Genomic DNA, 23,130 nt, shown 5'->3' with positions numbered 1-23,130 from the left:
TTATTTCACCTTTTTTCAATTACAAGAATCTATCAATAGGCTACCATAGCTCTACTGTGACAGTGTACCCCATGAGGCTTTATGGGGAGGAGGTGCTTATAAATGTATGTATGACATAACTGGAATATGTTTTGTGCTGCCTGTGCCATGTAACATATCTCCGTAAGGGTTATGGTCTACTATATCTATTCATCCTATTTGTACATATATATCATTTTCTACTCGAGGTTAAGAATATGGGCTGTATGCTTGCCTGATTTCTAAGTAAGCTTTGTGAGGCATTTGGTCAGCTTCTTTAGGAAGGAATTTGCCAGGTTAAGTACCTGATCAGGAGACACTTAGGGAACAATGCATCTTGGAATGCTCCAATCCACATGAGAAGTCTTCCTGGAGACATGCAAGATGCCATGTGGACAATGGCGTTGGCCTGCAAAGACTGAGTCACGCAGGGGCATGTGACTTGCCCAGGTGACTCCAAAACTCCATCTTGGAGCTGGGCTTTGCATAGGAGGGAGGTCTCCACCCACAAGAGAGAGTCTACTTAAACCTGTGGGAGACCCCTCCATTTTGTCTTCAGCTGGCTAAAGAAGGAGCCTCTCCACCCCCCTCCCCCCCGAGGATACTTGAAGGAGACAAACAAAGGACAGTAACTGCAGGGGGTGTGAGTGATTGCTGGACCCAGGCTAAAAGGAGATTAGCCTGTAAAAGGGAGCACTCTGGAACTGGTGAGGAAATTATCTGTATTCAGTTTGATTAGGCATAGATTCGCGCATTTTATTTTATTTTGCTTGGTGACTTACTTTGTTCTGTCTGTTACTACTTTGAACCACTTAAATCCTACTGTCTGTATTTAATAAAATCACTTTCTATTTAGTAATTCACTCAGAGTATGTATTAATACCTGGGGGAGCAAACAACTGTGCATATCTCTCTATCAGTGTTATAGAGGGCGAACAATTTATGAGTTTGCCCTGCATAAACTTTATGCAGGGTAAAACGGATTTATCTGGGTTTAGACCCCATTGGGAGTTGGGCATCTGAGTGCTAAAGACAAGCATGCAACTGCGAGCTGTTTTCAGGTAAACTTGCAGCTTTGGGACAAGTAATTCAGACCCTGGGTCTGTGTCTGGAGTCAGACAGGAGTGTCTGGCTCAGCAAGACAGGGTGCTGGAGTCCTGAGCTGGCAGGGAAAACAGAAGCAGGGGTAGTCTTTGCACATCGGGTGGCAGCTCCCAAGGGGGTTTCTGTGATCCAACCCGTCACATCTACTATCACCCATTATTTAAAATATGTAAGCTCGAGATGTATTGTTAGTGAAATAGTGTAACGACATTTTTAAAAGGCCATTGTACATCTCATCATAATAAGCATAATCAACAATGGTTTGATCTCACAAACTGTTCCACACAGGCAGATTGCAGCACCATCACTTTATCTAGCAGAGCATGCATCATTATAGTTATGAAAGGTTCATCACTTGCTGCATGGATTTTAAGATTGTATCGAACTAAGAAAGCTAGAAATAAAACTGTACAACGGCTGTATATGGTACTAGTATGACTTTTATGACTTGTGGAGAGTTGTGAAGGTCTCCGGAGTTGGCTACAAAAAGATTTGTTGACTTCGCCTGTTGATTGGCATGTCCATAGAGCCACGATAAAGAAGAATGTGTTCCTTAAGTGCAGAGGATGATCCAAATGAACGTTCTATGTTCCTATGTTCTTTCTGTAGCTTAGGGAGAGAATTCTTCCCCAGTGTCTCATGGAAATCTCCATTGCTCAGCCCAGTTACTCAGACTAGGGACAGGATTTGTGTGATTGAACAGACATAGATGGCTCCACACAGGAGGCAGGTTTTTTTTTTTTTATTTTTTTTTATTTTTTTTTGAGATCAAACTGTATTTTTTGGAGAAAACATGAGCTATTTGTTTGGATTTAAAAAAATATACAAGAAAATAATTTTTTTGGCAAGATCTTTGTTACCTGTGGCACTCTATTCTCTTTTGGAACAGTAGCAGAAGAGAGCTGTTATGTGCTTTGTATTCCAGGCTTCCTGAGCAATCTTGCCTAGGATAGGCCAGAATCTTCTACTGGCTTGCCAAGAATCTACTCTGTCCAATGCACTTACAGTTTATACAGACTGATATATTGGAGGTCAAAGATATGTCAAGTAGTTGCTGGTAATACATTAATCAGGTGTTTCAGGATACACATAATAGTAGAAGAACTGGTTGAAATCACAGCATGCATAGCAGGACAAGGTCAGAAGAGATTTCTGAAATGTCTTTGACTCCTCACTACAGTCATAGTGACTGTTTGACCAACTCTAGATTTACTTTTAAGTATTAAATGACTAAATTCAGTTATATTTAATTTGATGTGGATCAATTATGTTATGTTGTACAATCAGTCAGACTGGTTATTTTTTAAGTAGATAAGTTCCTGTATATTTGGCATTGTCACCAGCCATCAAATATGCCACAACTTAATTTGTGTAATCACTTTAATGTCAAAATAGATACAATTATGCTAATAAAAATGACTGGATTAACTCCAAAATGGTATTCAGATGTGTTTGGGAAATGATCCTTATAGCAGGGTTGATGTACTGGAAAATGCAGTACTCAGTAGAGATATGTGGAAAATCTAGCAACTTACTATTCTTTTCTGAAGTACCCGGTGATGACAAAAATAAAGTCTAGTCTCTTTAGATATATCAATTAATACAATAGGCAGAGTTATGCAACTATGTTAAGCTATACTTAAAGTTGCCCAACACTTCCCATTGTAAAAGCATGTTTTCAACAGCTTATAATTTACCAAACTTTAATAACTCAGGCTGAAATTTCTTATGCCCAGTGTCTTCCTCATGCTGATTTTTTTTTTTTTTTTGATGTTCAGCTGTGTCTGAGAATGAAATTAGGGAAAAATACATTATTTTGCCCATGTTAAAAAAATCTACAACCATTTTGTTGAGAAACTCTAGTACCTCCATGCTTTTAAGCAGGGCCTGGAAATTTGGCAGGGAAATCACCCTGGTCTCAGGCACTTGCTTTGTGCTGGTCCTGTGGAAACACACACACACACACACACATTTGGTTAAGATACAGTAGAATGTCAGAGTTACAAACGCCAGAATTACAAACTAACCAGTCAACCACACACCTAATTTGAACTGAAAGTTCACAATCAGTCAGCAGCAGAGATAAAAACAACAACAACAACAAAAGCAAATACAGAACAGTACTGTGTTAAATGTAAACTACTAAAAAAATAAAGGGAAAATTAAAAATATATATATATTTTACAAGGTAAGGAAACTATCTGTGCTTGTTTAATTTAATTAAGATGGATAAAAGCAGCATTTTTCTTCTGTATAGTAAAGTTTCAAAGCTGTATTAAGTCACTGTTCAGTTGTAAACTTTTGAAAGAACAACCATAATGTTTTGCTCAGAGTTACAAACATTTTAGAGATTAAAAAACAAACAAACAAACAAAACCCTCCATTTGTAACTCTGAGGTTCTACTCTATAAGCCTTTGGAAAAATCTCAGTTTTTATATGCTCGGTACAAACTTGTTAGAGTTTACCAGCTAAATTTTCTGAAGATTGTGTCTGGGGAACATTGTAATGAGGGCTCAGGGGTGGGGGGAAGAGACAGCACTGGGACAGGGACAGGTTAGAGGGGACAGGGCCAGAAGGCATCAAGCTTAGGAGTGTGGGCAGAAGAGCTTGTGACAACTAGAAATTACTCCACTCCAGAGCCTGGAATAAAACCCCAGATTCACGAGTCTCCCCATTCCTCTGCTGTCAGCAAATATCTGTGAAATCCACTAGCAAGGTGTTCCATCTCCATCTAATGCTTGTTCATATACAGGATGACAATCTACCACTGATCAGTTAATCTGTAGGGTGGAAGTCTGTGTGGTAGAGCTAAAGATTCCAACCATGTTTGTGAACCTGTGAATGCTGATATGATTCCACATGGTGTTTTATTTTTCTTCTCCCCAGGTCAGTTTACATTTTAAAAGCCTAATAAATTAGATTTTTAAAAGTTTTAAAATATTAAGTTTATGAAGTCAGGCACATAAAAGGGAAGAAATGCCAGAATCAAGGTTGCCTGTGCAACCTTAATTCACCGCCCTTGTACTATGAATTATCATACACTCATTAGTTATATGATCACATACTATTTTTCCTTAGTGTAAAGTATTTCCTTTACTAGAATTATAGGTATGTTGTTAGAAGTTGCTAGCTAACATCTTCTAACTAAAAGTTTTATAAATCTATTGTAGACTTTAATACATGCTAAACTAGTTGAATTGACAACTAACAGAAGACAACCCCGGGAGTTGAAGAGGTAGAGAGAGGGAGAAATCACACCTGCAGGTGTTTGGTTGAAATCAGACACATTAATTATTTTTTGCAGAAATATAATTTCTGGCCTCCAAGCTTTGTTTGCTTTTTGTACAGATACAAGGTTCCTACCCAAAATTGTTTACATGTTAAGTAGAAATACAATATAACTCAAAACAAAGCAGGTCAACAATCAGAACTTTGGCATGTAGCTGGAACTAGTAATTTAAATACATGGTACTTAGCAAGTAATTTCTTCATCACTACCCAGTGCTAGACTATCAAATTGGTTTTGACCATTTCATTCTCATTTTTATTGTCATATTGCACAGCATTATAGTTAAAATTGTGTTAAAGTAAGCTACTTTATTCAAAATAAAAATGCTTACTTTGTATTGGATTTCATTTTTCCATTGGTTTTTAATATTAACACTTCAGTAGCCTCCATGATCAGGACCTCATTGTGCTAGACACCTGTGAGAGACACTCCAGATCTCAAAGAGCTTAGAGCTGAAGCAGAAAGAACTTGCCTAGAGTTACACAGCCAGGAATAGAAGCCATGTCTCCTGAGTCCCAGGAAAGGACCCAGTCCACTGGACTACCATACCTTTCTTAGTTAGAGTCCTATTGTGACTCCCTTACTCATATTGGTGAATATTCCTCACCCAAATAGCTCCACTGAAGTCAATGAGTAACAGCTATCCAATGACAGTAGGTTACAATATTGTCCTAACTTTATCAAGGGTGGCTGGCCACATATTTAATACTGGCTAAAGAACAGATGCTAATCATCTCAGTAAGACTGATTAGTACTTCACGCAACAAGTGGTTTCAATGACCTCAATACGACTATTCATGGAGTAAGGCTTATCATCAAATAAGAATCTGCCCGAGTCTTTCCTTCTGCGGTTTTAAACATTTATATTGAATAGGAGTATGTAATTTTGATCAACTATGTCAATAGCTATGTATTTTTACTGTGGAACTACAAACACTATACTGACATAATAATTAATAAATACTGCACTAATTGTAAACCATCCACGTGATTTGCTTCCATAAGTGTCACACTCGCATAAATATTTTGTTGAATGATTAATAGATTTCAAGTGTTCATAATTTTTTTTGATTACACTGTTCCCTATTGTTTACTCTCATTTACTTAATCATATTGACTTTTTTTCAACCCGAGGTTACTCAGCAGGGATTGGAATTAATAGCCATTTAAGTTCAGACTCCAGTGTATATTGAATTATCTAAACCAATATATTTCTTCATCTATTATTCATGGCTGTGAGAGGTTTGTTTGTACATGCACAAAAAAAGAAATGTGTTACTCAATTAAGCTACAACTAATCATATTCAGCACATAAAACAATGAACAAATCAATGCATCCTCTGAAACACAGAAAGGCTGAGTGGGGGGATGGGACCAGAGGGGGATGGTCCAATGCAATATATATTGTTGTTTCTGGATGAAGATTAGTAGGTCTGCATACTACTAGACAAAGGAGAAAGTGTTTGCCATGCAGGAAGAGAAAGAGCAAGAAAACAAGTTCCACTTGAATTCACTGACATAAGTCAGTGACTATGAAATGGGGTCACTGTCATGGAGGGATAGCGAGTCAAGATTGACGGTGAGATAATATGGCTATAGGGTGGGGAATAAGAGAAACATTTAGAGGATGATCAAATAAGGAAGAGACAATAAGAAATCAATCCAACAAGCATAATACAAGCATTGAATAGGACCAGTGTTCAAGATTTGAGACTCATTACTTAATGAGTCAGAGCACAGTTCCCAAGCAACACTTTGTTAGCCCTCCAGTTAATCTGAGATCAGTTTGTTTCCAAAGAAAAAATCAGTAGAATATAGATTTCGTGTGCTTTGAATATATAGTTAGACATCCATACACATTCTACAGTAGCCAGTTGGAAACTTCCTATGTCACAGCAGAGATGGACCCAAACTGATCTTCTCTGCTCCTTCCTTGGATTTATGGGGTGGGGGCAAAATTGGAATACAGGTTGGAGTTTGAATCTGGTTTGGAATTTGTTCACTTGCTCCTTCTTCTGTAATAGTCTGAATAAATACTCTGTTTCTGCATAGTCCCAAAATTTGCATCTATCTTCTGTGACTGGGGCTAATAACTATTCAGAGGCAGATTTTTATTATGTTGATAATCTGCACTACAATCAAACATTTAATACGGTGTCACTTTAAAAACAACAACAACAACACAATTTATCTGACAAAGCAATTCAATTTGGCTTGAATATGAACTATGGCACATGGTTTGGAAACTATCTGCAGGGCAAATAAAAAAGGATGTACAAAGTTGTGGGATATTGTCTACTGGAATGCATATGGGCTGTGGAAGAACCAGTTTTATATAACATCAGTGTGCTATGTTAGAGGAGATAGACACCAGATAATTAAATCTGCAGATGATTCTAAATGATCCTGAAAACATTTCTTACGTGTAAGACGCTCTTCCCATGTTTAATCCTGTTGAAGTCACAATATGACTTACAGTAACTCCAATCACAATCCTGGCTGAGCTTTCCATCCTGCACATTCACCATGCAGCTGTATTTAGATCCACACAGGAGATCTGTGTGCTTCTAAGCTTCCCAGTCTGGGCAGGCTTCAGCCGCAGTCTCTGGCTTCTCATACACTCTTCCTGGGGACAGACTCTGTATGGTACCACTTCTAGGCAATGGGACTCTACGACCGAACTGTCCTAAGCCTTCAAGACCAGTGCTGACTGCCCACCCAAGTCACCCCAGTTGCTCAAGCACACTCTCCTCAGAGTTTTACTTTTATGGGCACTCTCATTTTATAATTCAAATCTTCAGGGACACATGAAAATTGAAGCAGGCAACATACAGAGATTTTGCAGAGGAATTTTTAAACCAATCACTCTTTACTCATAGAGAAAATTTGGATGATACATAGATCTGGGCAAAACAAAAAACACCCATATGCAATTTGCTCCCTCCCTCCATGTCCTCACTACTCTTGAGCAGGGGTGACTTTACTGTGGATTCATGTGTTTAATTGCACCCACATAAATCATGAAAGCAAGGGTGCAAAACAAGGCAAACATACATTTCTCCTGGCCCAGCATAGAGGGAAGACCCCAGGGTGTGTGTGTGGCTGGAGAGGGAGTCTGCCCTGCACTCACCCTGCAGCATCAGCTCCTGTTCCACAAGGCTGGGCCCAGCTCCCTGCTCCAGCTGTTGTGACCTGATGCATAGGGTCACATCACCACTGAGGTTTGGCTTTAGCATGTTGGGGCATTTATGAGAAAGCACATCAAATACTTACAGTTATGGTTACCTTACCAATAAATTACCAGAAAGACCCAAAGGGTGACAATTAGTGATGGTTAAAAAAGACATTTTTCATAAAGAATATAAAAATGCATCGTTTTTACAGCAGAATTCTAATTTTTGTCAAAGATTTTTACTGAAATTTTCACTTCACTAGAGTTTAAATCAGCTCTAATGACAGTGAAGTGGAGGGATCAACAGAAATGTAGAGGCTGAAACATCTGATTTATAAGGAAAGAAATTTTAAAAAGTAACATATGCAATAATTAGCTTGTCCAAATGATGATTGAAAGGCTGGAAATAGGATAGTCACCTAGAATTATTCTTAGGATGTAAACAACAAGAAACAAGAGGAATTGTTAAGAGTGATATATGGGGGTATAATTGGGCATAATCAGATGAAATGAGGAATGGAAAATTAAGACTGAATATCAGGAAACATTTCCTAGCAGTTGGATCTTTTAGACTGTGCAACAGCTTCCCAAGGGAAATTAAAGAAAATGGATTTTTTTAGTCATTTAAGACCAGACTGGACAAAGCAATGGAGAGTGTACCATAAGGGAACAAACCTTCATTGGCACAGGAATAGAGAAGATGACCTAATACATAAAGCCTTTACCATCTCTAATTTCACAATTTTACTCCATGTCCAAAACTTTGTTTAAAAAGGATTGAAGTTGGTTAAGTTTTACTATCACAAATCCTAAAAAGCAAGGAAATATCAACTATTGTTATATCACTCTGTTGTTGTTTTTTTTTTTTTCACATCTGTTGGAAGATTATGAGTATTTTCCTGCTCATGTAAAAACTAAGTAAAACCGCAAAACTCTGCAACCCCATGGATTTTTCATATGCCAAGAGATACAGACGCATAAGCATTAATATTATAGAAATAATTGTGGCATTGATTAAAAACTTTCATTTTCAATTAATATTGAATTATAAAAAAATCCAATGACTAGATTTTCTAAGTATGCACCCTCTAGGAGACCAGGCATTTATTAGATCTTTGCACCTCTGCTAAAGTAGTATCGAAATCCATAGATATTAACTTCTTGGGGCCAGATCCCATTATATGCTAATTTAAAACTCTGTGTGGACTTCTAGGTGAATAATAATGCTTAGAAGTTTATGTCAAAATTTTTCTGTGGCATGAAACTGGGAGCTTTTTCTCAGTAAATGCAATAGATTACACATAGGTTCTGGTATTACAAAAGCAAATAAAACAATAAAAAGAAAGAAAGCTTGAGGTTAAGGCACTAGACTGGGTATAGGAGATCTATGTTCAGTTATTTGGGTTCTGTAACAGATTTCTTTTATGACCTTGGACAAGTCACTTCACATCTCTCTGTCCCTCGCTTCCCGTATGCAAAATAATAATGAATAAGGTTAATAATATTTCCCTATCTGACAGGAGTGGTGGGGGTAAATATGTTAATATCTGGGAGATGCTCATGTGCTATACTAATGTGGGCAACACAAATACCCATACATTACTAAATATAAAAGGCCAGGTTACACAGGAATTGCCATACTGAATTCAGACCCAAGATTTAACTAGGCCAGTGTACTGTTTCTGAGAGCGGCCAGTGCCAGATGGTTCAGAGGAACCAACCCCACAGTAAACAGACGTAGGATAATCTGCTTTCCCCCACACTTCCTGTTAGATCTCATTCTGATTCTAATATTTGGAGATTGGTTTAAATCCTGAAGTATGAGACTTAGTAAGCCTTCCAATGTTTTTGTTTTTATTAAATATAACTCCTTGATATCTATAAAACATCCAGTCCCTCTTTGAATCCAGTTAAATTCTTGGCCTTGATAATTTCCTGTGGCAATGAATTCCACAGTCTAACTATGCTTTGTATGAAAAAAAGTGTTTTTCTCATACCAATTTGGAATTTCACACCCTTTAATTTAATTAAATAGATCCTTTTTCTGCATTATGAGACAAAGAAAACAGAAATTCCTGATGTACCTTCTCTAGACCATTATTTTATATACTTTTGTCATGTCCCCTTTTATTCATCTCCTCTAAGATAAAGAACCCCACACATTTGAATCTATCTTCAAAAGAGGTTTTTCCTGGCACTTGATCATTCTCATCACCCTTCTCTTAAACCTTCTCTAATCCAGCAACATACTGTTGAATATGAGGTGACCACCAAGTAGGGACCAGAGTGTGAGTGGTCATGCCTAATGGTTAGAATCATGAGCCTGAAACCAGAGCCAGGGGCCAAGCCATTGGTCAGACTCAGAGTCAGGAGCCAAGGTAGAGCTAGAAGACAGAGTCAGCATGAGGGTAGAGTATAGAAGCAGGATCCTGGAGCAAGGCAGGAAAGCAGGAACTGGGAACAGGCAGGGGTCTAGGATTAGGAGAGCAGGGCACAGGAGTCAGGCAAGTAGACAGGGTCCATAGTACCAACCAGCCACGCATTCCCTTAGTTACTCAGACAACTTCCTATGCCTCTTTCTGGTTTAAATGGTGAGTCCCAGCCAATCAGTGGTGCTGGATGTCTCCCCCATTCAGGAGCTTTGTGGGCAGGGCTCTGTGTGAGCTAGAGCTTTGCTAGTCCGCTTCCCCATGGGTTTGGGTGATGAGTTGCTGGGTTGCAGCCATGGTCCTATCCCTGCCTGTGGGCTTGAGTTTGAGGCCTGTGATCCTTCACAAAGTACAATATACAGTATTTGAAATGAGACTGCACCATTGATTTATACAAACACATAATATTTTCTGAAATATTCGCATACTGTTCCTCATGCATACTAACTTGTTTACTTTTTTGACTGCAGCTGCACACTGAGGTCTTAATTGATCTGTCTACAGTGACGCCCAGGTCCCATTCCTGAGCTGATACAGTTAATTTAGAACTCTAACATATACAAGCAGTTTATTTTTTTCCCTTTCAATCTGCAGTACTTTGCATTTATCAACATTGAACTTAAGTTGTAATTCTACTAGCTTTTTTGGGTCTCTCTGAAGTTCCTCACAGTCATCTGCAAAATGGAACTTTGTCTTTTGCAAATGTTGCTACCTCATTACTAACCCTTTCAAGATCATTTATAAACATATTAAACACTGGACCTAGAATGGAATCTTGAACCACTCTGCTGTTAACCTTTTGCCAAGATGAAAACTGACAATGTAATCCTACTCCTTTCTTTCTGTCTCCAAGCCAGTTTTTGACCCAGGATAATAATTTGCCTCTCACACCCTGACTACTTAACTTCTGGCCTAATCTATCTCCCATTGAAGTCAGTAGGAGTTAATTGGCTAGTGAAGTTAGTTTGGTTTGATTGTGAGTACTGGCATGTGGATTGGAATTATTCTGAATGGTATAGAGCAGTGGTGGGCAACCTGCGGCCTGCAGGCCGCATGCAGACCTTCAGGATAATCTGCTGGTGGGCCGTGAGAGAGTTTATTTACATTGACCTTCCACAAGCACAGCTGCCCGCAGCTCCCAGGAAAGGTAAACCGTGGCCACTGGGAGCTGCGGGCTGCGGTGCTTGCAGACAGTCAGTGTAAACAAATTGACTCGTGGCCTGCTAGCAGATTACCCTGACAGGCTGTGTGCAGCCCGCAGACCACAGGTTGCCCACCACTGGTATAGAGAGTCATGATGGTTAATAGCACAAATCAAGTTGTGGAATACTGTCTATTGTAGTACCACAAGGATCAATGTTAGAACCAGTCTTATAGAAACAGCACTAAAAATAATTTTCAGTGAGATTTTTTTAATTAATTCATATTGCTTTCTGTAAAGTTAGTTTAGGGTTACCATCTATGGTTCTTCATGATTTATTTGCCTGACAATCTGGACAATGGCAGAATTCTAAGGATTAATGTGGAAAGAATAGGAAGGACATAGAAACTGATTAATTCAGAACAAGGTTTGGAGGGGTTGCTGCTGACTGTTCTACCCATTCTGTCGACTTGGTGACTAATGACTAGAGACAGTACATTTGGAATACTTCTGCTGTGACAAAGATCAAAAATGAGAGAGAAGGCCTGTGGAGAAAATTTAAGACATATTAAAGGGGCCTGATTTTCAGAAGTGCTGAATGAGCACCCTCTATTAAAAAAAACAGTAAGCTTTGAAGGTCTCAAGTTAGACATAAAAAAGCACTAGTCACTTTTTAAAATCTTGGCCTCTGTCTTCTTCACAAGCTTGACATTTTGTGGTTTTAATTGATTTTTTTAAAAGGTACTTTAGTGCTAATGAGAGGTTCTGGATAGAGCTAGAGACAAAAATTCACTCTTTATTCAAGTGGCATATAATAGTATTAAAAAATATTGAAAAATAATGTAAAAATGGCACTTCTAAGCTGCCTGCAATCTTACCACTTTCCCCCATAAGCAAATGTATTATAGTTGAATCTTTAATAACATGACCACAGGTTATTTCTCCAGAGCCTCTGTCACTCATTTTTGATATCTTTGATTCAGCAGAATTATTCCAAAGGCACTGTCTCTAAAAATGCAATTTTTCTGATATTCATTGTTTGAATCAGTGGTACTGTTGCTGTTGGCTCTGCGTACAACTACTACACAGTATATTTCCTTTTTCTTTCCTATATTCACTTTTACTATCTATCCCATCATCATCGCTTTTGCTTTCTGTTGGAAAATCTCTTATTCATCTTGGATTCCCAAAACCACATCTTGCCTACTATTACTACTAACTAGTCATAGTGTATTAATTCTAGTCTAATGTGTGTAATAATATATCTTATCTAGATAATGATATTTAAATCAAAATACAAAGACACATCCTTTATTCTAATATTATTCCAGTTTTGTAAAGATTTTTGGAATTTTAAATTTTATCCTTTTTGATGTCTTGAAATAGTACAAAATCATAAATTACCAAAGGGTGTTGTAACTTGTGTATTAGTTGGAGCTTTTAAATCAAGGCTGGATGTCTTTCAGAAAGATCTGCTCTGGTTCAAACACAAGCTGTTGAGCTCAGTGCAGGTATTATTGGGTGAAAGTCTATGGCCTGTGTTATATAGCAGGTTAAATTAGATTATTATATTGACTCATTCTGGCATGACACAAAGAACATTTTAGTTGTAATAGTATTGCACACAGTAGCAATTCAGAAATCCACAGCAGTGTCTGGACACAGAACTGTCTTGTCGAGGCAGGAAACCAACAGATTAAAAAAATACCCCTAAATACACCTCTACCCCGATATAACACGACCCGATATAACATGAATTCGGATATAACGCGGTAAAGCAGCACTCAGGGGGAAGGGGGACTGTGCACTCTGGCAGATCACAGCTATAACGTGGTAAGATTTTTTGGCTCCCGAGGACAGCGTTATATCGGGGTAGAGGTGTAGTTAAAAAATCACTCTCTAGGGAGGAGGACATAGTCAGGGGGCTATTTGTGAGGAAACAGACTGGAAGACAGAAATGCTCCACTGGGTGTGAGGGAGCAAAACCTGCATGCTCTGTTACTACAGGGTGGGAGGGCATAAGGTAACATAGATATGAGAGTATACAGTTTGTGTTAAAATCTTTTCTCATACTGTTTGTCTTGTTTCTATTGTTAAGATGAAACAATGCTCTGGTCTAAGAAAGCTGTCTAGTCACCGGTATTAGCCACTAGGCACAGATCCTGAAGAGAAGACTTGCAGGCTCTGAACCTAGTCAGTCCTTCTGAGTAATCATAGTTGGTACTTAGGAGGCTATAGCCTGGAGTCATAGGGTTCCACCTTGAGAGAGGTGAAGTTGCAGGGCCTAACAGTGTGCATTCAGTGAGACCAGAAGACAGAGATGCAGCTAGCCCCTATCTGTAAGACCGACCATAACTTTTTATCCAATAATTTGCAAATAGCTAAGTTAATATGTAGGAATATAGGAAATGCCAAACTGGATCAGACTTATGGTCCACGTAGTCCAGTTCAACATCAGCCAATATCAGCTGCTTCAGAGGAAAGTGTAAGAAACTCTGCAGAGGGCATTTGCTATTATATTTCACTTCCTAAACTATTTGTGTGAAAGTAAACGTTATGTCAGTATTGCCAACCCCAAGTATTCAAAAAACATGAGCCAGGGCCCCAAAAATCATGAGATTACTCACCCCGGTGTCTTCACTGCAGTGAGTCGACTGCTGCCACTCCCCAGATGACTCCGCCTGTGCCTCTCGCAGCAGTGGAGTACAGGAGTCGATGGGAGAGTGCTCTTGGGTCGATTTATCGTGTCTAGTGTCTAGACACGAAAAATTGACCCCCTCTGGATCGATCGCTGCCCGCCTATCTGGGGGTGGGGGGTAGTGTAGACATACCCATAGAGTCCAAGTCCAGAAGGGATGATTCTGATGATCTGATGTTCTGACCTCCTGTATAACACAAGTCATAGAATTTCCCAAAAATAATTCATAGAGCATATCTCTTAGAAAAAAACCCATCCAATTTTGATTTAAAAATTGTCAGTGATGGACAATACACTATGACACTTGGTAAATTGTGTGACACTGGCAAACCAGCCAAACTGTGTATGACCCATAACAGCTTAACAAAAGGCATTACTATTGTATCAGGACAATTAACTTGTATGTCAAAGAGATGGACTAGACCAGCAATCACTGACTAAACCATTCATTTGTAGCAATAGAAATCAAAGGTAGATGCTAAATGTGTTTATCTGTGTACCTGTATCCTGTTAGAAGTTTACAAAATTAGATTTTAGCTGCTAAATCCTTTTTATGTTTTAATTGCCTTACATTATGTAAGGGACTGTGGTAAGTTAACCTTAAGATCAAAGATGTGAGACACTGCAGGAAACTAATAATAGTATCTACATTGTTTCCAATTACAAAGTGAGTATGAAGGCAATGGGAAGTGTGATGGGGCACGCCAAATGGCTATTGGAAAGTAGTGAGAAACTGGTATGTTAGCCCCAGGATAAACAAATCCCTGTTACCATGCTAACCAAATGGCATTTGCTCCAGGTTAATCAAGACACCTGGGGCCAATTAAGATCCTCCCAGAAAGCAGTGGAGACACCTAGGTTGATTGGGACACCTGAAGCCAATCAGGGGCTGGCTGCAACTAGTTAAAAACCTCCCAGTTAGTCAGGAGCTGTGGGAGGAAGTTGCGTTGTTGTAGAGACTGAGCTGTACACACCATACCAGGCACAAGGAAGGAGGCCCTGAGGTGAAGTGGAGTTTGAGGAAGTGGGGGCTGCTGTGAGGATGTAGCCAAGGGAATTGTACGTGTCCTGTTTCTAAAAGATCAGCTACCATAGCTGCTACTATTAGGGTCCCTGGGCTGGAGCACGGAGTAGAGGGTGGGCCCGGGCTCCCCTCTGCCCCCCTGATTAATCACAGAGAGTGGGAGACAACAGAGACTGTGCAAGGGAGGATAGCTTCTCCTCACCTCCTTCGCTGGCTTATGATGAAAATGGCTCAGTAGGCTATGACCTCTACGTCTAGAGAGAGGAGGGCTATGTGGAGGGTCACAGTGAGCCTCTGAGGCTAGTGAAATCCACCAGGAAATGTGGGATCCACGGAGACAAGGACAGAGCTTTGTCACAGAGGTCATTCCTATCCACACAAAGGCCCTTAGTCTTCATATGTTCCCCAATGTCAAGTGGCTCCCTGGCAGTATGGCTCTGTGAGAGTTGTGCTAACAGGAACTTGGTTGTTTGCATCAACCCCCTGGCTATATGTGGGAGGCTCAGCAGAAAAGTTAATACATCTTTTTCCAAAAGATGCTTCATTGGACCAGAGGGACAGTGTCCATCCCATTTAGCACACTGGAAAAAATAAAGCATGGCAAGAAGTTTACCTCTATAATCAGTACTATCAAAGTTATACACACATACACACACACACTCACACACAAACTTTTGCTGTATTTGAAAATGTTGTAATCCTGTTTAAAAACAAAAATTACAGCAGGAATTCCAATTCCTTTTCAGTCTTTGCTCAGGAAAAACTCCCATTCTCATTAAAAATGAATGAACTGGCACTTGATTATCAAATAACACACACACACATCTTGCCAAATACTAATCTGTTTAATTGTCATTTAAAAAGAAAAACAACTAGGACCTCAAATCCTTAAAAAAAAAAAAGGAAATTAATTCTATAGCCTTAGGTCTACAGAATTTAGCCCCAAGATACCTAGGATAAGATTTGCTCCCCTTACTATATTGTTTTTACATGTCATGTTCTTTTGACTTTTGTGTGATGTGGAATGGAAACAATTAATCATATAAACCATAGTATGGTTAAATGCAAAACCCACAGTTTTATTGGAAACTATTATCCAGCTGTGGTAATGACCTCACACTACTTGACAGGGTTGTTCCAATGCAGACCTCAATTCGCACCAATGTCCCAGGGACTACGAACCACAAAGTGAGTGTGAAGACCATGACCTCACTACACTTTGAGCCAAGGATTGCCAACTTTCTAAGCACACTAAACCAAACACCCCTGCCCTGCCCCTTATGCGAGGCCCCACCCCTACTTGCTCCATCTCCTCTCCATCGCTCTCCCCCATCCTCACTCACTTTCAGCGGGTTGGGGCCAGGGGCTAGGGTATAGGAGGGGGTAAGGTCTCCGGCTGGGGAAGCAGGCTCTGGGGTGGGGCTGGAAATGAGGGGTTTGGGATGAAGGGGGGGCTCCAGGCTGGAGCCAAGGGGATCAGAGTGCGGGAGGGGGTGCAGCTCTGGCTGGGGGTGTGGGCTCTGGGGTGCGGACAGGGATGAGAGATTTGGGGTGAATGAAGGGTCTCAGGGCTAGGGCAGGGGGTTGGGGTGTAGGAGAGGGTTCGGGGTGCAGGGTTCCAGTGGGGCTTACCAGGACTCCGAGGAAGTTGCTGCCAGATCCCTGCAGCCCCTGGGTGCATTGGTGTCCAGGAAGGCTCTGCGCACTGCCTTTGCACCATCAGGTACTGACCCTGCAGCTCCTATTGGTCACAGTTCCCAGCCAATGGGAGCTATGGAACCTGCACTCAGGGCAAGGGCAGCGTGTGGAACCTCCCTGGCAGCCCACGCATGTAGGAGTTGCAGGGACCTGGCGGCCACTTCCGGGAGCCGCGCTGAGCCAGGGCAAGTAGAGAGCCTGACTTAGCCCGGGCCCCCCATAGACGCCAACTTTCTCCGGCGCCGGAGGGTGCCCGCGCCCCCCACCCCTGGCCCACCCCATCCCAACCCCTTCCCCAAAGTCCCCACCCCAACTGTGCCCCCTCCCTGCCCCTATTGGATCCCTTCCCCAAATCCCTGCACCAGCTCCGCCTCTTCCCCCAACGTGCCGCATTCCCGCTCCTCTACCTCCCTCTCTGCCCCATGAAACAGCTGTTTCACGGCACAAGCTCTGGGAGGGGGAAGAAGCAGTACGCAGTGGCGCACTTGCGGAGGAGGCGGAGATGAGCTGGAGCTGGGGTGGGGCGGGGCCACCGGGAGCTGTTGGTGGGTGCTCAGTACCCATTAATTTTTCTCCATGGGTGCTCCAGCCCCGGAGAACCCACAGATTCGGCGCCTATGGGGCCCTGCTGCACCGCCGACCAGAGCTGCCAGGGTCCCTTTTCAACTGGGATTTCCAGTCGAAACCTGGACACCTGGCAACCCTACCTCAGTCCTGCCCAGGACCCTGACTTGAAGCCAGAGTCACAGAACCCACACCCTTCCTCCATGATGGAGCTAGGAGAAATCAGATGAGGGGAGTCACACGCTGTGTGAGACAAAGAGGGATATTTCCCTCACCATGCAATACTAGGCTCTGAATCAATATCCAAGCAGCCTATTGGGTTACAGAGTTCTCAAATCAAACCGTTTTCAACCTTCCAACTGCACTAGAAACAGCATTATTTTTTCCAGTGCAGTTGGTAGGTTGAAAACAGTTTGGTTTGCATCAATTGCATCAACCTGAGGAGATTAAAACCAGAGGGTGAGTATGAAGTTCATAGGCCTTTTCTGTACCATCAGGCCTGCTAAAGGATCCTGACTAGAAGCTAGACTCCCAATCCACTCCACTCCTCTACACCAGAGGTAGGAATTGATGAGGGAAGCCAACAAGCTGTTCAAAATAGGCATTTCTGTTCATCATGTGTTGATGTGACTTGGCAGCCCACTGCATTACAGCGACCTCAGTCGTACACCTTCTAACCCTCCAATGGCACTGAAACATGTGGTAATAGTAATTCAACCACCCCACCCAGCCTCCAGACCAGACCTCCTGAATGTCAGATAGAAGGTGAAAAACCACTCAGCAATTTGCCAGTTTTGCTATACGGAAGAAAAAAGTCCATTCTAGACCACCAAACTGGTTATCAGCCTAACCCTAACACTGCAGGAGATCCAGTAACTAAATTATGGGTGGGAAGAGTGGGGGTTGAAGCAGGGAGCACATGGAACACTGGCCTAGATGCTTGTGCTTAAAATCTAATCCACCCCAACTCTGAGGCTGTGTACATTTCTCCTGCTTCCACCAAAGCTTCACCCCAGCTAGTAGAGGTGAATCTTTGCTTCTCATTTTGTGATTTATTATAGGTGGTATGAAAAATTGCATTGAATTTCCTCTAATAGGACAATCTGCTCCCTTTATGGGTGGTTGTGGCTGGGGCTCCTTTAATTCTGGGTCTTGATTCAATAGAATTACTCTTGGTTTACCCCTATCAAAGAGAGAGAAGAATCATTTTTTCTTTTCATGTATGATACTGAATTATGGAAATAAGAACATTGCATGTGTTTGAAGAAGTTCCGTGACTGAGACTTCATCATTCACCTAACAGGTAATTTCAGGTTTGTCATTGAGAGTGAACAGAGCAGGTGAATGTCAGCCCAGAGCAGCTCTCTTTTTAATATTAATATGATCGCTCTATATCAGATACATTATTCATGGAAGAGTTTCATCAGCAAAAGTTCACAAAGGGAAATTTGGCTCAAGAAAGGATTTCTAAGCAGTGGTTTACGCTGTTCAGAATATGTAAAACCAGGAAGTAGTTCCCTTCCTTGTTTCTGTTGTCTTTATTCTTTTGTAACTTCTGGCATAATTTTCTTGAAGACACAATCTTTTCTTTTTAGAAATTAAATTGAAACTATAATTGTTTCCAATCCTTAACAGTCACATTTTATACCAAAACAATGTCAGCAGAATTATTTTGTCTTTCTTACATTTTCACCTATATAGCATTTTTGTGTGGTCTTCCTAAACTATTTTCACTTGCACAAAACACTGATGTTCCACTTCCCCCTCACCCTGTCTTCTGTTTATATATTGTAAAATGCTGACAACTAAATTGTCTGTGTTTCTGTGAAGTGGGAAAATTGAAAGACTTATTTTTCAGGTTAATGAGGAATTTATGAATTCCCAGTGTTTGCCTGTAGGCATGTTACTTTCAGTAGTTTGCACTTGAATGCTGCTCTCTATCTGTGCACTCAGCTCCTGTTGATAGCAGCAGGAGTTTAGGATGCAGACTAAGGGTAGAATGTAGTGCTAAGTTCCATGTGATTTTTTCGCTTCTTTCATTTTCCAGGCAGGTGGGTTTTTTTTGTTTTGTTTTGTTTTTGTTTGTTTGTTTTGTTTTCTTTCCTTTGACTTATTCTATTTTTTATTTTACTCACTTCTTCCAGAGGCAAATCCTTGGTGGTGAAAGACCTATTGTTTGACGGCCCCTTATTATTTCCATAGATGCCCCTGAACCAAGGGATTTGTTTTGCATCTTGCTCTGAAAATGTCCAGGCTCTGATGAATTTCTGGTAGGAGACAATTCTAAAGCTGGTGGGTCCACCACTGAGATACAATACCTTCATACCTGCCCCCACAAGTTCTGGTGCTGTGTCACAGGATTCCTGGCCCCTTTAAATGAAGCAGGTCCAGCTTCCCTTCCATCTGCAGGGGAACTTGAGAGGTGTCCAAGTGTTCAAGTGTCCACAGAATTCACATCTCTTCCTCTTTTTATACCCGATTGTTTAGTGTTATGTAGCTTGTTCATTAAAAAAAAAATACTGCTAATCAGAAGCTAACTTAAGTGTGGAGTTTTCCAGCCTGTAGTGTTCTAGTCTGTCAGCAAGGGAGTTTTCCATCAGTTAACCAGCTGTATCTCACATATCAATAGTTAACTATCACCAAACTTTCCATCTAACAAAACTTGCTTCAGAAAAAAACTCAAGTCAGGAGGGCAGAGGGTCATGTTTACTCCCCTTGGTCACTCACTTCCCCCTCCCCTCCTGGTCTGTTAGTTGTGATGAAGTTTCAGAAATGGCCTTTCTAGCTGCTTTCAGCAATGAACATAACAATTGGTATTCTAGTTGCAGGCAGTGGTCTACGCATGTTATTCGGCTCTGGGCAATCAAAAATTTCCCTCTCATACACAATACTTTGAATGCACCCAGAAGTGAATTGAAAGCTGGTTTAGGATATGGAGAACATTTGTTCACCCTACTTAAAAATATACAATTATATTCCACACTAGCAGAAGCTTCTGAGGGGTCTTCCAGATTATTCCAAATGGAGTGTACTGCCATAGTCTAGCCTTCAGATGGCAAAAGTAGGGATAACCGTATAAATAAAATAGGCAATTACACAATCTTAAGCAGCCACACATGATGGCTTTTATGGAAACTGCTGTTCTCCAGAAATCAGAGTGAGGACTAAATCAGCAAGACCCCAAGACTGCCGTCACCACTTTCTCATAATATTTCCCCTTGCCAATAAACATAATCTCCATTTTATCCTGATGAAGCATAATCCAGCTAATTTGTATCCAATTCCATAACTTCCCCAGACACTGGAAGAGCAGAGAATAGTGCTGAGTATCGATACTTTGTAACGAATAACTGCTCACAATCTTCCCCCAGTGGTAGGGCCGGCTCCAGGCACCAGCCGAGCAAGCTCGTGCTTGGGGCGGCAGATTCTACAGGGCGGCATTCCGTCCAATCCTAGGGTGCCAAGGCCGCTTTTTTTTTTTTTTGGTTCACCGATCCGGCTGCCCTGTAGGGGGCGGTGGTGTGGAGGAGGGGAGCTCCCTGCTGGGAGCAAGCTGCATGCTCCGTCTGTCCCAGCTGGTGCCAGGTCTGTAGCAAGCCCGGCAGGGCAGCCCGCGTCCTTCCTTCCCCGCTGACTGGAGCGGCGCGGAACCCTCCCGGCAGGCAGCGCAGCGGCTGGGGCCACGTGGCGAGTGCCCCGCTGAAGTCCTGGCTGCCCCCCTTCTCTCTCTCTCCCCCCCCACTCCCTCCCCCTTCCCCCTGCTAGCCGGGGCATGTCTGCAGTGCAGGGAGTCCCCCTGCACCCTGGCTCTGGTCGCCCCACAGGGTTTTTTTTTTCCTGCTTTGCCGCTCCAGCCACGCTGCAGGTTTGGGGTTTTTTTTTTTGCTTTGCCGTTCTGGCTGCCCTGATTCGATTTTTTTTTTTTTTTTTTTGCTTAGGGTGGCAAAAAAGCCAGAGCTGGCCCTGCCCAGTGGCTTCACATGCATGTTTAAAAAGAGAAGTAACACGATTGAACCAGGAACTCTGCAGGTCGGAGACCCCCCCAAATGTATCCAAAGGAATGAGTAAAGCTACCTTAAGGTAACTCCCATCCACCATGCCAGGTCCTACAGTCAAACTGGCAGCACATCATTTTAAAGGCTGATGATTAGACAAATGAAATCAATTAGAACTTTTGAATTCTGTTCGTTGCCCTGAGAAGATCAATAACTATGGAGATTAACACTGTCTTCATTTGTTATCCTCAACTTTGAAATCCAACTGATTGAAGTCCAAGGCATAAGTGAATAAGAGAAGTTTGATTCTCCAGTGTATTGCATCTTATAGTCATTTACACTTGTGCAAAATGGATGTAAAATGTTACCAAAATATGTATACTAGGTTTTTTTTTTTAATTAACTTTGCACAGATGCAAATGACTACACATGGCACAAGCCATTGGGGCTTCTGGCAGTAACCCACTATGATCTTCCCCAGGATGGGAAAGTAGCAACCAGGCAGTGACTGCTGAGATTCTTAGTATCATGCTACAGTTTTTGAGCAGGGACTGGATCATGACATGCTTAAGTGCTGGTGAATGTTTGTCCACCTTCAGGCTGTAATCAATCGCTACTGATAAAAGGTCTAAATATTTTTTCTCTGGCCCTGAAAGTTATGGGTCCATTATATAAGTGGTTGAGAGTAATCTTCCAAGTAGTGTTCAGAACCTTCACTTGTGAAGTTGGATTAAACTCAGTCAGAGAAGATGCTCTGGTTATTCCCTTCTGAAATAAAACTTCTTCTTCTAGGAAGGCTGTGTCAAATCCAATCAGTTTATCTGAGAAGCAGATTGAAAGCTCATTGCAAGAATAATAATTGACCCTATTTTAGGCAGTCATTTGCCATGTGTTACATTCAAGCACTAAAACCAAAGCTGCCCTTTTTCAGGAAAAAGGTGGATTGGGCTGGTGAGTGGTATCCATGAATACCTAGATGGATCACATATTTCAAGATCACAGTGCTAAAAATAGTTGAGCTAAAGTTTCTGGGAAAAGTGGTTAATCTGAATATTTGGTGAGTTTCTGCATTTTTAACAATTTTCTCTTTAGTTTATATTTAATTATTAGGTATAAGGAGTAGGTAGCTACGTAGATTTGTAGTACATTCCCCATGAAAATAAGAGGGAAAATTAAGGGTTTTTTTTCTTTCCAGGCTCAAGTTTTCTGTACAAATAGGTCCAATAAATAGGGCAAATAATTAATCTAGAGGAGTGAATTTAACTCATGTTTAGAAATTCATAAGGGATCACTATCTAATGGGAGGAAATTTTGAAAAATACTTGACAGAAGAATTTCTCTAAAGTTTTTACTTACTTTCTGATCTTCTGCATTTGTAATTATTGCTCTTCTCAGTTTTTAGAGTTGTTTCAGATCTGATAATTTGATGCATTTTCACCTTTGGGTGCTTTTAAACAATTTTGTTCCCAATCTTCTATGACATCTTCCTCTTCTCCTTCCCCTTAGAGTTGCAATTTATCAAATAGATTTTAGTCAAAGGCTAAATTAAGTGTCTAAATAAGAAGTTAATTTACATTTAATAAGAAAGTTGCTATATGCTAATTTCATGCCAATTGATTTTTTTAATATGCTGATTCAGTTTAAATTAGTATTAGGAGGCTAGGCTTTCTAAGTCACTCATCTATTTCTCACTATTTATTTTCCTAGCTGAATAACAAGTATCATCTTTTCCACACCTGTGACTCTACAAATAGCTTAGAGGGACATTAATTTCCTGTTTTATCTTTCTACAAATAGCAATTCCTTCCCTACTTCCACACTCCCATGACTGGATTCAAACAAGAGCTTTTAGCTCCCTGAACAAATTAACATGCTGTTTCAGGTTGTTTTCCTAACCTCTTGTGTATTTCAAGGATTCATAAAATATTCTCTGTTTTAACCTGCTAAGAACCTAAGACTAGAAAAGCTCTGAAGTTCCTTGCATGTATCTAGTGGCT

This window comes from Trachemys scripta, chromosome 1 (genome assembly GCF_013100865.1).
Source record: "Trachemys scripta elegans isolate TJP31775 chromosome 1, CAS_Tse_1.0, whole genome shotgun sequence".
NCBI classification, from domain to species: domain Eukaryota; kingdom Metazoa; phylum Chordata; order Testudines; family Emydidae; genus Trachemys; species Trachemys scripta.
Note: the sequence above shows the minus strand (reverse complement) of the source record.